The sequence below is a fragment of the Hemicordylus capensis genome, chromosome 2 (genome assembly GCF_027244095.1).
Source record: "Hemicordylus capensis ecotype Gifberg chromosome 2, rHemCap1.1.pri, whole genome shotgun sequence".
In the NCBI taxonomy this organism is placed as follows: Eukaryota; Metazoa; Chordata; class Lepidosauria; order Squamata; family Cordylidae; genus Hemicordylus; species Hemicordylus capensis.
This window is the reverse complement of record NC_069658.1, coordinates 180,544,881-180,557,423: the sequence shown is the minus strand read 5'-3', so window position 1 is coordinate 180,557,423 and position 12,543 is coordinate 180,544,881. Positions and strand designations below refer to the sequence as shown.

Below are 12,543 nucleotides of genomic sequence, written 5' to 3'. Positions count from 1 at the left end.
TTGAATTGGGGTAGATGACATCATTACAAACTTCATCATAGAAGTGTCCCTATGTGTCACTTATTACAAATGTACCAAATTAGATTCAAATCAGTTACAGTCCACAGGTTAGCCTATTTGCATCTAAAATGCTTACGCATCCACCATCTTTGATCGGAGTGGATGACATCATCACAAATGATACCATTGAGGTGTCCCTATGTGTTGCTACAACGGTACCCAATTTGGTTCATATTGGTCCAGGCATTGAAAAGTTGATAGTGGGGGGACACACGGTGACACACATAGAATGCCGAAAATAGGCTACAAATGTGTCCAGGAAGCCAAACATTTGACTGGGAAAGTATAAAGAAATTGAGGTCTCTGCTACCCTTACAAACCATGTACCTGATTCCATCATAAATTACATTTTGCATATGGCAGAAACAGTAATTTGCATTGTTCAAAGATTATCTTCCATCTCTAGGAAGCTAGATGAAGTTAAATCCATGCTGGAGGGGGCTGCTGCTGATAAACCCAGGACATGAGATGTAATTTGAGCTAACTCTGGGACTAGGAATTTTCTGTTGAATAACTGTTGAATTTCCCAGATATTTCTACACAGAACTCTAACACAAAAGTCCCCAAGGTTCTGATTAACAGCTCTTCGAAAAGAGTTCTGCAACCTAAACAGGTTATGCCCACGATTGTGTTGAATCGTATGAATTCTAGCCATTGGAATAACAGACATAGAGGCTATTCCCATGATCAATGGAAAGCAGGCTAAGTAGCCCGCTTTCCGTTGATCGTGGGAACCACTGGGCTCGCGGGCTAAAATGAGGTTAAATGACGTTAACAGAGCGAGTTCTCCGTTAACCTCATTTTGTTGCTTGTGTGTCTCCATGGCACGCGGCAACACATGAGGCTCGGGGGTCCCTTGGGGGTCACTTGCGCGGGGCATCCTGGAACTTCCAGGGGCCAGCCGCCCGGCCCCCAATCCCTGCCACACCTTCTGGCTCCGTGACAGAGCCGGCAATCGTGTGGGCAGCCAATCCAACTGCCAAAGGCTCTGGGCAGGATTGTCTGCGGGGAGAGCAGGCTAAGCCCGCCCTCCCCACAGACCCGACAGAAACTCTTCTCACGGATCATGAGAAGAGCTTCATAATATGTTTTTTCCTTGAGTCAGTGTAGTGAGCAGCCTTCCAGCTCTAATAGGGTTAACAGGAAGTGAAACCCTGTCCTTGACTGACAGGCTGGCAACCCTAGGGCTTGACCACCAGTCAACCAGGTGGATGGGACATGAGGGGTCCTGGGGCTACTGGGAAGAAGGAGGAGGAAGTAAGAGTCCCCAGGGAGAGAGGAATATGAAGGATGACTGTGCTCTCTCTCTCTCTCTAGGTGTGTGTGCAGATTTTTGAGAGACGGGATTGGATCTCGCTAGGGCTTTGGGGAGATTCCAGGGGAGGAAGCCAGGCTTGTGCCTTTTGAAAGTTAGTGCAGGAGAAAGTATTTCTAGTAAGACTGTGTTAGAACATGTTTTATTTTCTCTGTGTTGTTTGCATTTGTTAGATATCTGTTCCTTGTAACCTAGTAACTAAGATTAATGATGTGACGAAGATTACTTACATGCCGCCTACAAAAGATCTGGGCGGTTAGAATATTCTTTTAACCAAGCGAAGCGTTTTTAAGTGCAGCCAAAGAGCTGAAATCTAACCCCAACTAGTTTGTAGCATCGTAATAAAAGGTTTTTCTCTGTTTTTACAAACCCTCATAGAGTTACTGATTACCCTTCAGTAGAAGGAGGGGGGAAGCCTCTAGTCCAAAAACATCTTCGAAAAAGCTCAGCCAGAATTTGCTAGCCCTCACCACGCGCATGCAGGCATACACTTGGGGAAGCAGTTGTTTTTCTATCTTTTGCCTGTTAGCCAGGGGATGTAAGGTTTTGGAACAGATATTTTTTTACTCACTCCAATTCCTGTTAAGAAAAGCATTTTAAGAGTGAGTTGGTGGTGGCAGTTTAAACTACCAGAGTTTCCCTTTCTTTAACTTCTTTCTTCTTGCCTTAAAAATTAAGGGTTAGAACCCCAGTCAGTGGCATAGCTCAGAGTGAGGGGCGGCTCAGCAAAAGCCTCCCTCATGGGTTAGCTGGCTGGGACCGGGTTCCTTACAATCAGCTTTTACATTTCAGAACTGCTCATTAGGGCCGGCCTCGAACCAAACCAGGCCAGTTCGGTCCAGCATCCCCTTGAACCCGCCCCCCCCAGTTCGGTTCAGGGGAGTTGCAATCTTTAAGTTCTTAAAAACATGCTTTTAATTTTTTTTAACCTTTTTCTCCCCTCAGGGGAGTTCCTGGAGGCGGCCGGAGGGGGGGGGGGTCCCGGGCCATGAAGAGGCCATGTGCGCAGGCACCCAGCCCCCAACATGGCTGCCGGGTGAAGGCCGAAAACTGGCTGAAGAGCATCCGAACCGGGCAAGGGGGTGATTTAGAAGGCCAGTGGGAGGAGGGGGAACCTCCATGGATGCCCCCACCCACCCCGCCTCCAAGAACTCCCCCAAGGGGAGTAAATGGTTAAAAAAAATTTAAAAAATTTTTTTTAAAAGAATTTAAAGATTGCAAACCCCCCGAACTTCGGGGGGGGGGTTGGTTCAGTCAGGGTCCAGACTCAACCGGGGGGGTTCAGTTTGACCCTGAACTGTTGAACCCCCAAACCCCCGAACTGGTTCGCACATCCCTACTGCTCATGTTGATCTTTGGCATTTGACAAACTGCCAAGTAAATGTTTTGGCATTAGGCTTTTGCTCTTGTTTCAACAGCCTTTGATTCCTGCAATGTTGCTTCATGTACAAGATTTTTTTGTTGTTCTGACAAATTTTCCACAGAGAGTTTTTTCCATCCCTTTATTCAACCTTTGTTATCTGTTAAGACTAAAACAGCATCATCTCATCAGCGCTCAAGTCCCTTAAGGGAGTCTGCTAAAAAAACTCTCTCCACCGAAGCCTGGACAGCAGTGAATTCCTCTGCCCTGTGTAAATAAGGTGGCAGCTGCTGCTAAAAGTGATGGAGACTTAGAACTCAATATCTCCATTGCCTCTTCACAGAGTGATTTAATGGAGGCTATCTCTGGCAAAGTAAATGAGCTGTAAAGCTGCTTTGCTTCCCTGTGTAATGTTGCAGACTCATTGTCAACTTTGTGCACAAAGAAGAATGCTCAGTGGGTGGATACTGATGTACAATTCATTCATTCATTTATTTATTTATCATATTTATATATTGCCTGATAGATACATCTCTAGGCAGTGTACACAATCCAAATTATAATATTAAAAAACAAACAATTAACACAGAATACAAGAATAAAATAATTACACAGAATAAAAATAATTAAAAATAATTCACAAAGTGTAACAAAGTAATTTAACAGGATAAAACCAATTTAATTGTTTAAAATTAATTGTAAATGAAACCCTGAGAAAACAGGTGTGACTTAAGGGTCTTTTAAAAAGAAATCAGAGACGAGCTCTTATTTTGACAGGGAGTGCATTTCAAAGCCCTGGGGCAGCCACAGAGAAGGCCCTGCCTCGAGTCTCCTACGGGTGAGCTGGTGGCAACCATAACCGGATCTTCACAGATGATAATAGGTGGCAGGATTCATGACAAAGAAGATGGTCTCTTAAATATCCTAAACCTAAGTCGTTCAGGGTGTTATAGGTAATGACTAGCACTTCGTATTTCTCTTGGAAACATTTCAGCAGCTAGTGCAATTCTTTCAGAATTGGTGTTACGTGGTATCTTTGTGTTGTCCCAGAGACCAACCTCGTTGCCGCATTCTGTACCAGTTGTAGTTTCCGAACTATGTACAAAGGCAGCCCCACAATAGAGTGCATTTACAGTAGTCAAGCCTGGAGGTCACCAGCATATGTACTACTGTTTTAAAGTCATTTACCTCCAGAAATGGATGTACTATAGATTATGTATCAGCTGAAGCTGATAAAAAGCACTCCTGGCCACTGCCTCAACCTGAGAAACCAGAGAGCATTTTGGATCCAGACGCACTTCCAATCTACGTATCTGATCTTTCAGGGAGATTGTAACCCCATTGAGAACAGGCAGATCTAAACCATCTCTTGGGTCTTGATCTCCCACAATCAGTACCTCCGTTTTATCTGGATTCAACTTCAGTTTGTTACCTTTCATCCAGCCCATTACCATCTCCAGGCAGGCATTTAGGGAAGTTATACCATTTCCTGATGAAGTTGATAGGGAGAAATAGATTTGGGTTTAATCAGAATATTGATGCTGCCCAGAGACACGACCGCCCAGAGACACAAGTTTTGGACGGTACAGAAATATGTGAAATTAATTAATTAATTAAATATTGATAACACCCTGTGCCAAATCTCCTGATGATCTCTCCCAGCAGTTTCATATAGATGTTAAAGAGCATTGGAGACAGGATGGAGATTTGTAGAACTCCATACAGTAACTTTAATGGAGATAAGCGAAGAGACGTGAAGGTCTTGAAGAATGTACTGCTATTAGATCAGGACTGTCTCTTTTCTCCCTCCTCACTGAGTTGGATGAACCTGACTCTCTGCAAATCCATCATGCAATTAGTGGTTAAGGCCCTTTGTCTCTAAGGAATCTGTTCCATCTGTTTTGGACTCTAGAATGATTTTCACCAATGTTCCTCACTTTGATGCTATTACCTCCTTTTCCCCTTCAGTTTGCACCTTAGAGACATTGCAGGAGCAGCTTGCTTCCTCTGTAGAACATTTATGTGCAAAGAGAGGCTTGGCAGCTCTCCATCTCCAATTTAGTGCTCAAGATCTTGCATCTCCTTGTCTAAATCATGTTACTGTTGGGTCACAGGTGCCATCTAATGATCAAATCTTTTTTGTCTCTCTGAATTATGAAGGCAACATGTTTGCCTTTTCCATCAGTAATGGCAACCAGGAGGTCCTACGGGCAACGCCCTTTTTTGAACATTCTGAATGCCATTCATTTTCTTTATGTCCATTGACATTTATCTCATGGAATACTGCAGGGTGGAAAGCCAGAACAAAAGACTTTATGAATTATATTTCTAAATTTGATATTTTATTTTTACATAAAACTTGGCTTTCGGATTATTTACATTTAGATGACTTTAAGTCTATTTTGTTAGGTCTGGTTCCTGGCATGGCAGAGTTTGTGGAGGTTTACATTTGCTTAGTTCCATCACGCTTCAGATTGAAATTGTTCAGCTTTTATCTCTGGAGCAATATGCAATTACTGAAATTTAATAATGCTTCTCTGCTATTGATGTTTATATCCCTCCCTTGCATATACATTCTCAAATAAAAAATGTCTGGAGCAAAGCTGAGTCTTATATAAGTGATCTTCATACCTCTTATCCTTATGTAATTGTGGCTGGAAATGTTAATGTGAGATTAGGTACCAACAAAAAGATGCTGTTTGCAAAATTTTTACGTTGCCCTCCTGACATGAATGAAGTTTTCCCTCTTCTTTGTCGACAATCAAAAGATGTAATAGGAGATTTTCAGGGGTTGTGTTTGCTGCAAACCTTTGCTAAATTTAATCTGTTTCTTCTGAATGGAGCCTTGAGTGATGATTGTCCAGATGACTGCTCTCACTGGGCTGGCCCTAAGCCTTCACAGATTTATTATATGGTAGGCTCACGGAATCTAATTCCCTTCTTGTAGAAATCTCTAATACTTAGCCATCCTGATAGCAACCACTTTCCAGGTACTTTATAATTGAGACCTTTTGATGATTTATTTTTGGATTTTAGCCCCTTTTCTAATTTGGACTATGTGCTGCTCATATTAAGTGGTCATCTCAATAGGAAGAACTGGTTGTCAAAGTATTGTCATCAGAGTCAGCCTCTCAGATTTATTCTGCAATTGTTGATGGTGGGTTAGATGAGTCTGTTCTAGAAAATCATACCAAACCTACTCATTTGCTTCTACCAGAAGAGGAGAGGAGAGGGAGAGGAGAGCTGGTCTTGTGGTCGCAAGCATGACTTGTCCCCATAGCTAAGCAGGGTCTGCCCTGGTTGCATATGAATGGGAGACTTGATGTGTGAGCACTGCAAGATATTCCCCTCAGGGGATGGAGCCACTCTGGGAAGAGCATCTAAGTTCCAAGTTCCCTCCCTGGCAGCATCTCCAAGATATGGCTGAGAGAGATTCCTGCCTGCAACCTTGGAGAAGCCACTGCCAGTCTGTGAAGACAATACTGAGCTAGATAGACCAATGGTCTGACTCAGTATATGGCAGTTTCCTATGTTTTCCTATGTTCCTTACCAGTGTGAACCATGTCTGAACAACCCTCTAAATCTAGGGGTAGGTTTTTTTTTCTTCCTGGCCCTGTTTTGATTCTGATTGCCGAGGGGCAGAGAGAGAGTTGGTTAGATACGTTAGATAAAGAAGATCCATTGTTATACTCAGTATTTAAAGGAGATTAAGTCCTGAAAAAACAGTAAAAGCAGTTGCTACGAAATAAGAAAAGGGAAGCTGTTAGAGCTTCCTGACATTGTTTGATCAATGTCTCAACGTCGTTAAGATACTCAACAGAAGAAGCTTCATCACTGCATCTTTACTTATTAAATTTCTGCCTACTGTAAAAATTTTAAAGGCTCAAGAGCTCTGTCAAAGAAAAGAAAAAGTGAGATTCTTGTCTATCCCCCCACCCCCATTTTGAGTAAATGGCATTATAAGTTCAAAGCATTTCAACACAAGGGATCCTGTAACTCTGCTTGTTTTATTTGACGATAAAACAAGCCACCTCTTCTGTGACGTCTGAAGTCGCCGCTGTTTGGTGAACAATGTAGGTAACTCACCTCAGCCTGACATTTGGAACCAGACATTTGAAGTCAACTTCATAAATTCGGACTGAGGTTAATTACAGACATTCTCCACCCAACATTGGTGGGTTCAGACATCATGGAAACAGTGGCAGTAGCAGGAGCACATGCTAGGTAGGAACTGGTGGTTTTCTCCTACTTACTTATTTTATTTATTTATTTTATTCTTTACATTTATATCCTGCTCTTCCTCCAAGGAGCCCAGGAGTACATGGTTATGTTTATCCTTGCTGCTGTTATGTGTGAAGCAGCCATAAATCTTATTGAAATTAATTGGACTTGTGTTGTCTTATTGATTTCATTGGTGCTCAATCCTTCTTAATTAGTCTGGATATTGTCCAATAACATTCTTTTCTACCAGGGAAAGGACCTTTCCAGCAGAGCATCAGGCCAGCAGAACTTCCTCTATAAGAATCGTTCTGACTCCCTCTAGAAATTTGGCTCTGAAGTTCTTGATAGTTAATGCTATCAAGAACTTGATAGTTATGATAACTAATGATAGTTATCTTTGTTTCTTTTTAGATTGTGAGCCCTTTGGGGACAGGGATCCATCTTATTTGTTTATTATTTCTTTGTGTAAACCACCCTGAGCCATTTTTGGAAGGGCGGTATAGAAATTGAATGAATAAATAAATAAATAAATAGGCTGGAATAAAATAGTTGCAATATGTTGCAGCCAAACTGCTCCCACCAGTCTTCTGGTGGTCATGTTCTGTGCCAATCAAAACTTCTGAACAATCTTTAAAGACAGACAGATGCAAAGGGCATGACAGTCTAGTCTGGATCCATTGGGTGCATGAGTAAATGAGCTAGAGACTTGCAGAGCAGGTACAGGATGGACCCTAGTGGTGTCTAAGTGATCCAAGGTAAGTCTTGACTATGCCTAGTGCCTCAGCAGTGGAGTCTGAGGGGGTTGGGTTACAGAATGAGTAGCAAAAGCTCCCAAGTCAAGTAGAAAATAACCTGCCCTTCTTCCAATTCTGGCACCTCACCCTAAGATTGTATTCCTTCCCCAGAAACCCTAAAAAGAAGGCTAAAATCCTGAGATCTCATATTCGACTCTGAAACTTGGAACACTGTCCCCAGATGGTCAGGTGGAAAGGTGAGGTCAGCTGTGTACAGACTGGATGAATGAATGATCGTTATTTTGATCGCAGACCAACAAAGTAAACAACACCAACAATAAAAGAGAAACTAAATCATATAATTAATCTGTAAACTAAGCAATATATAGACCTTATTAATGCACAAACATTAATTACATTACAAATGATCTGTTGTCATATTCTGCAAGCAACTAAACAGAATTTGTCTGGTCAGTTAGTGGCTTGGGACTTGGCCAGTTATGCTGTATCTCAAGGAGTGGAACTCTTTTACCCACCATTTGTTGATATCCTAAGATCATTGGCAAGCTTACGTGTAAATTACTGAATGTTTTACTCTGTGACCAGTGTTTTGTTGAACAGCTATACCAAACTCAAAGCAAAGAAGCATGTGAGTAAACTTGCAACCACTGGGGGTCTCTCTGTCATATAAATTTGAGGCAGCATTCACAGTAGCCCACAACCTTAATGCAGGGAATGTCAAATGTGGAAATGGGAAATTACTGAACTTAAGCCCAGTCCTAGGATAGTGATATGCATGAACTGGGTCGTCAGCCCATTTGTGGACTGCTGCACTGGTTTGAAAGTCCAGTGGCATGGCTGGTTCGGTAGTGGTGGGGTTACCTTTAACTGGCCATCTGTGGTTCCGTGCACATCCCTATCCTAGGAACCCTTACTTAGAAGTCAGTGGGGCTTACTCCCTACTAAGTGGGCGTAGGATTGCAGCCTTAAACTACCTTTCCAAAGCAATACACAATTGCTTGCAGGGTTTTTAAATCATCACATTACAGGTTGGAGTGGTGAAGCAGCCACTATTTTCATCTTTGAAAGGTCAGAGAGTATATTACTGCCCCTTTCAAAGAGAGGGGGAGAGGAATAACCTTCAGGGAACATTTCCCCTTGAAGTGCTTGGCTGTTATGCAAAGGAACATGGCTTCCCAAAGGTTGAAATTCTAAGTAAAACTGCCATGTTTGGGTGCGTCAATCCAGCAAAACAACTATTGCCTAACTATGGAAAAGTCATTCTTCTTTCAGTCTCCTCCCTCCCCACATCTGTAAAACAAGAATAATAGTGACTCCTTTGTGAGATTGATGTAAAGTGCAATTCAATAGAGAATGATTTTGTGTTACATTTGCTTCCTGCCCTTCCTCCAAGGAGTGAAGGGCAGCATACCCGAGGTTATTTCACTTTATCCTCACAACTTAAGAGGTAGATTAGGCTAGAGACAGTTCACTTGCCCAGGGCTACTCAGTGGGCTCCTTGGCTGAACAGGGTTTGGATCCATCTCTCTGCTCCAAGCCTGGATCCACTACCACTACACAACCCAAAGAGCAAGAAGGCCCAGGGAGGCCACTAACATGTCTGGAAAGCTCCCGGCATGTAGCAATAGTTACATTAGGGCTCTTAATAGTTGCCCAGTGGCTCTTAGGCTAACTGAAATACTCTTCAGCCAAGACATGCCCTGTTCTTATGGGCCCAGGGCTAGTGCCTATGCTGAAGGAAAATGTGCATGCTCTACACTAATTCTGTGTAGGTGTGGGATTACAAATGGATAGATGATACAAATTAGCAGGACTGTGGACAGCACTGATCTAAACCATTCAATGCTTTGACTCAGTATAAGGCAGCTTTCTTCATACGTATGCAGGCAGTCAAGCAGAGTCAAGCTGAAGTGGTAATTAAAAGGCAGTTTATTGGTCTCATGGTGAAAGCTGAAAAAATAAATGGACACACAGAGCAGTTTCTACAACTAACCTCTGAATTCCGCACAAACACACCACAGCAGCAGTGCTTGTTCCTCCCCGCTTGTTCAACTGTTCCCATCCACTGACTCAGTAGCATGGCCATAGAATTCTGAGCACCCACCAGTAGAGCAGGGGAGCTCCAGATGGCCCTTTGCCTTGGGAAGAAAAATGCCTTAGTCCTGATTTAGACAATTTAGCTGCTGCTGCTGCTTCTCTCCCAGGAGACATAGGACGAAAACAGAGATCAGTCCCAGCACTCACTTCCTCCAACGTCTATGTTATTCTAGCAACTAAGACGAGAGATACAGTCGCAGCCATGGAAGTAGCCTCACACTTTCCCTTATTATTTTTATTTATTTAGCATATTTCATACCGTCCCAACCTCATGTCTCTGGGGCCGGGCAGTGTACAATAAAAAAACACATTAAAAATAAAGTTAAAACATTAAAAGAATTTAAAACAATAAATTCTATAAATCGAATTTAAAGCCTGGGTGAATAAATGTGTCTTAAGAGCCCTTTTAAAAGCTGTCAGTAGTTTAGAGGCATACTAGATGTCAAAAACCATGTGCTTTTGCTTACAAATGAAGCCATGTGCTTTGAGTGATGTCACCAAAAGTCACATGCTTGCTCACATCACTGGCAGCTGTCGGAAGCAGGCCTACATCACCAGAAATGGTCAGAAGCAGGCCTATGCTCACCCCAGAAGTTCTGCCCTCACCCCTTTACCCCACCCCAGAATATGCCTGGGCATGCCCTGAAGATGGACATGTGACCCCTCTCCAAACACTCCCCACCACCCTAAACCAATAGGAACAGGTTGTAGAGGCCAAAAAGGCTTGACAGTGCAGGTATGATAATGGAGCAGTGATTATTTTGTGTAACTTTGTTTGAAATGGGGTCAGGTGGCCTCTCTAAGTACAGGCCCTGTGGCAGAATGCTTAGAGGAGGCCATTTTACAGTTCTGCAGAGACCATGTGCTTGCAGACATCACCGGAAGGACTCTGCAGCCCTGTCTCCACTGCAGACCTATCTTTGCTATCGGCACCCTTTAACATTAAGTCTTGGAAAGCCAGGGCTGTGTATATAATAAAAGCCCTAAATAAATAAAAATAATAATAGTAATAATTCAGTTTCTATACCGCCCCTCCAAAAATGGCTCAGGGCAGTTTACACAGAGAAATAACAAATAAATAAGATGGATCCCTGTCCCCAAAGGGCTCACAGTCTAAAATGAAATGTAAGATAGACACCAGGAACAGTCACTGGAGGTACTGTGATTGGGGTGGTCAGGGCCAGTTACTCTCCCCCTGCTAAATAAAGAGAACCACCACGTTAAAAGGTGCCTCTTTGCCACGTTAGCAGGGGTTGACACCAAAGAGCCTATCTTAACCTCCAGCAGGCCTGAAAACTGACCAGATGACTGTTTTTACCATGGGCCAGGTTCAGGATCCAGGAAAAACCTTCCCAGTGAAGCAATATAATGAGGCTCTTCTCATGATCACAGAGAAGAGCCTCTATGGAGTTTGCGAAGAGAGCGAGCTAAGCCCGCTCTCCTCGCAGACGACCAGCCAGTCTGCTCTGGGTGGCCGCAGCGGCCGCCCACACAACTGGCGGCTCTGTGACGGAGCCGGTGGGGGCTGGGAGGATCAGGGGCTGCGCGGCCCCTGGAAGCTCCAGTATGCCCTGCGCAAGCATGCAGGGCATACTGGAGAGACCCCCGGAGCCAGGAGGCGGCTTTTCGCCTCCCCTCCGGGGGTCTAATCATGAGTAACTGTGGCACGGAACCACACCGCGGCTACTCACGATTTAAAAAACTGGGTTTGCGGAACGCTTGCTCCACAAACCCTGTTTAAGGGGAGGGGTTGTTTGGCCGGTTAACCACTGGGAGGCAACCGGGCTCGCCTGTGAGCCCAGTGGCTCCCACGATCAGCTGAAATCAGGCTAGGCTCCCTTAGCTCGATTTCGGCTGATTGTGGGAATAGCCTCAATGAATTGTGGTAACACCACCCCCATTCTTACTGTGGAAACTGAAGCTGGAGAGCCTCAAGCAACTGTCCCAAAAAACAGAAGCGTGTGTTCATCAGATTCTGAAACAGAAACTCCTGTGAAACAAAAGCTGTGTAGGGAGAAATGGGTGAAGAAGAGGCCTCATTATGATTGGTGTGATGACTACTGTTGCCACAATTCAGAACCAGACCTTTCTGATGATGAGTGTGGCTCACATCTTTTCTTGTCATGAAGTCCCCCGGGATTTTCAGTGCAAGAAAAAGTGCTGCAGGTCTAGTGAAGATTGATCATCATGTGATTGCCCAACACAAACTTCAGGCAGCCCAATATCCTCTTACTGCAGGGCCTTATGCTCTATTTCATCACCTGAAAGTGGGAAGGAGGAGGAAGCCGTGGATGGTGGCATGCTTACAAAACCTGGAGAGCAAACACCAGTTGAGGAGCTGGGCAAGCCGGTTAGCCTTACATGTTTTGTTTGTTTTTACCGTGCAGTATTAAACATTGTCCTCTTTTCTGCAGGTCGTTCCTTTGGGAACATGCACCTCAGGATGTCAGTGTATCCTGCATCTCATGTGCTTGCACTCATGGTGACCAATAAAAGAATTTTGTTTTAAATACGTGTGTTTATACTAGTGTTAAACAGCACTGTGGCAGAGGATGAGAAAATCCTAAAGAAAATATTACTCTGGGAAGAGCACAAGCAAATTCGGGGAGGTAAACAAGCTTTTCTACACAAAACAACAACCTCCTCCCCCCCCCCAAACTAACTCACAGGAGAAGGGGAGATTTTGAGGGGCTAGTTTCTCTTTAAGGAAGAAGTCCCAGCTAGCATTTGCATTG

General features: G+C 43.7%; 1 long non-coding RNA gene across 1 annotated transcript; it reads left to right on the top strand.

Moving 5' to 3' along the window:
- Positions 1–1,138: 1,138 nt before the first annotated feature.
- Positions 1,139–12,318, top strand: LOC128346072 (uncharacterized). The gene is made up of 3 exons (XR_008316767.1): positions 1,139–1,377; positions 7,862–7,947; positions 12,223–12,318. It is a non-coding gene; the product is annotated as an uncharacterized LOC128346072 (long non-coding RNA).
- Positions 12,319–12,543: the final 225 nt, after the last annotated feature.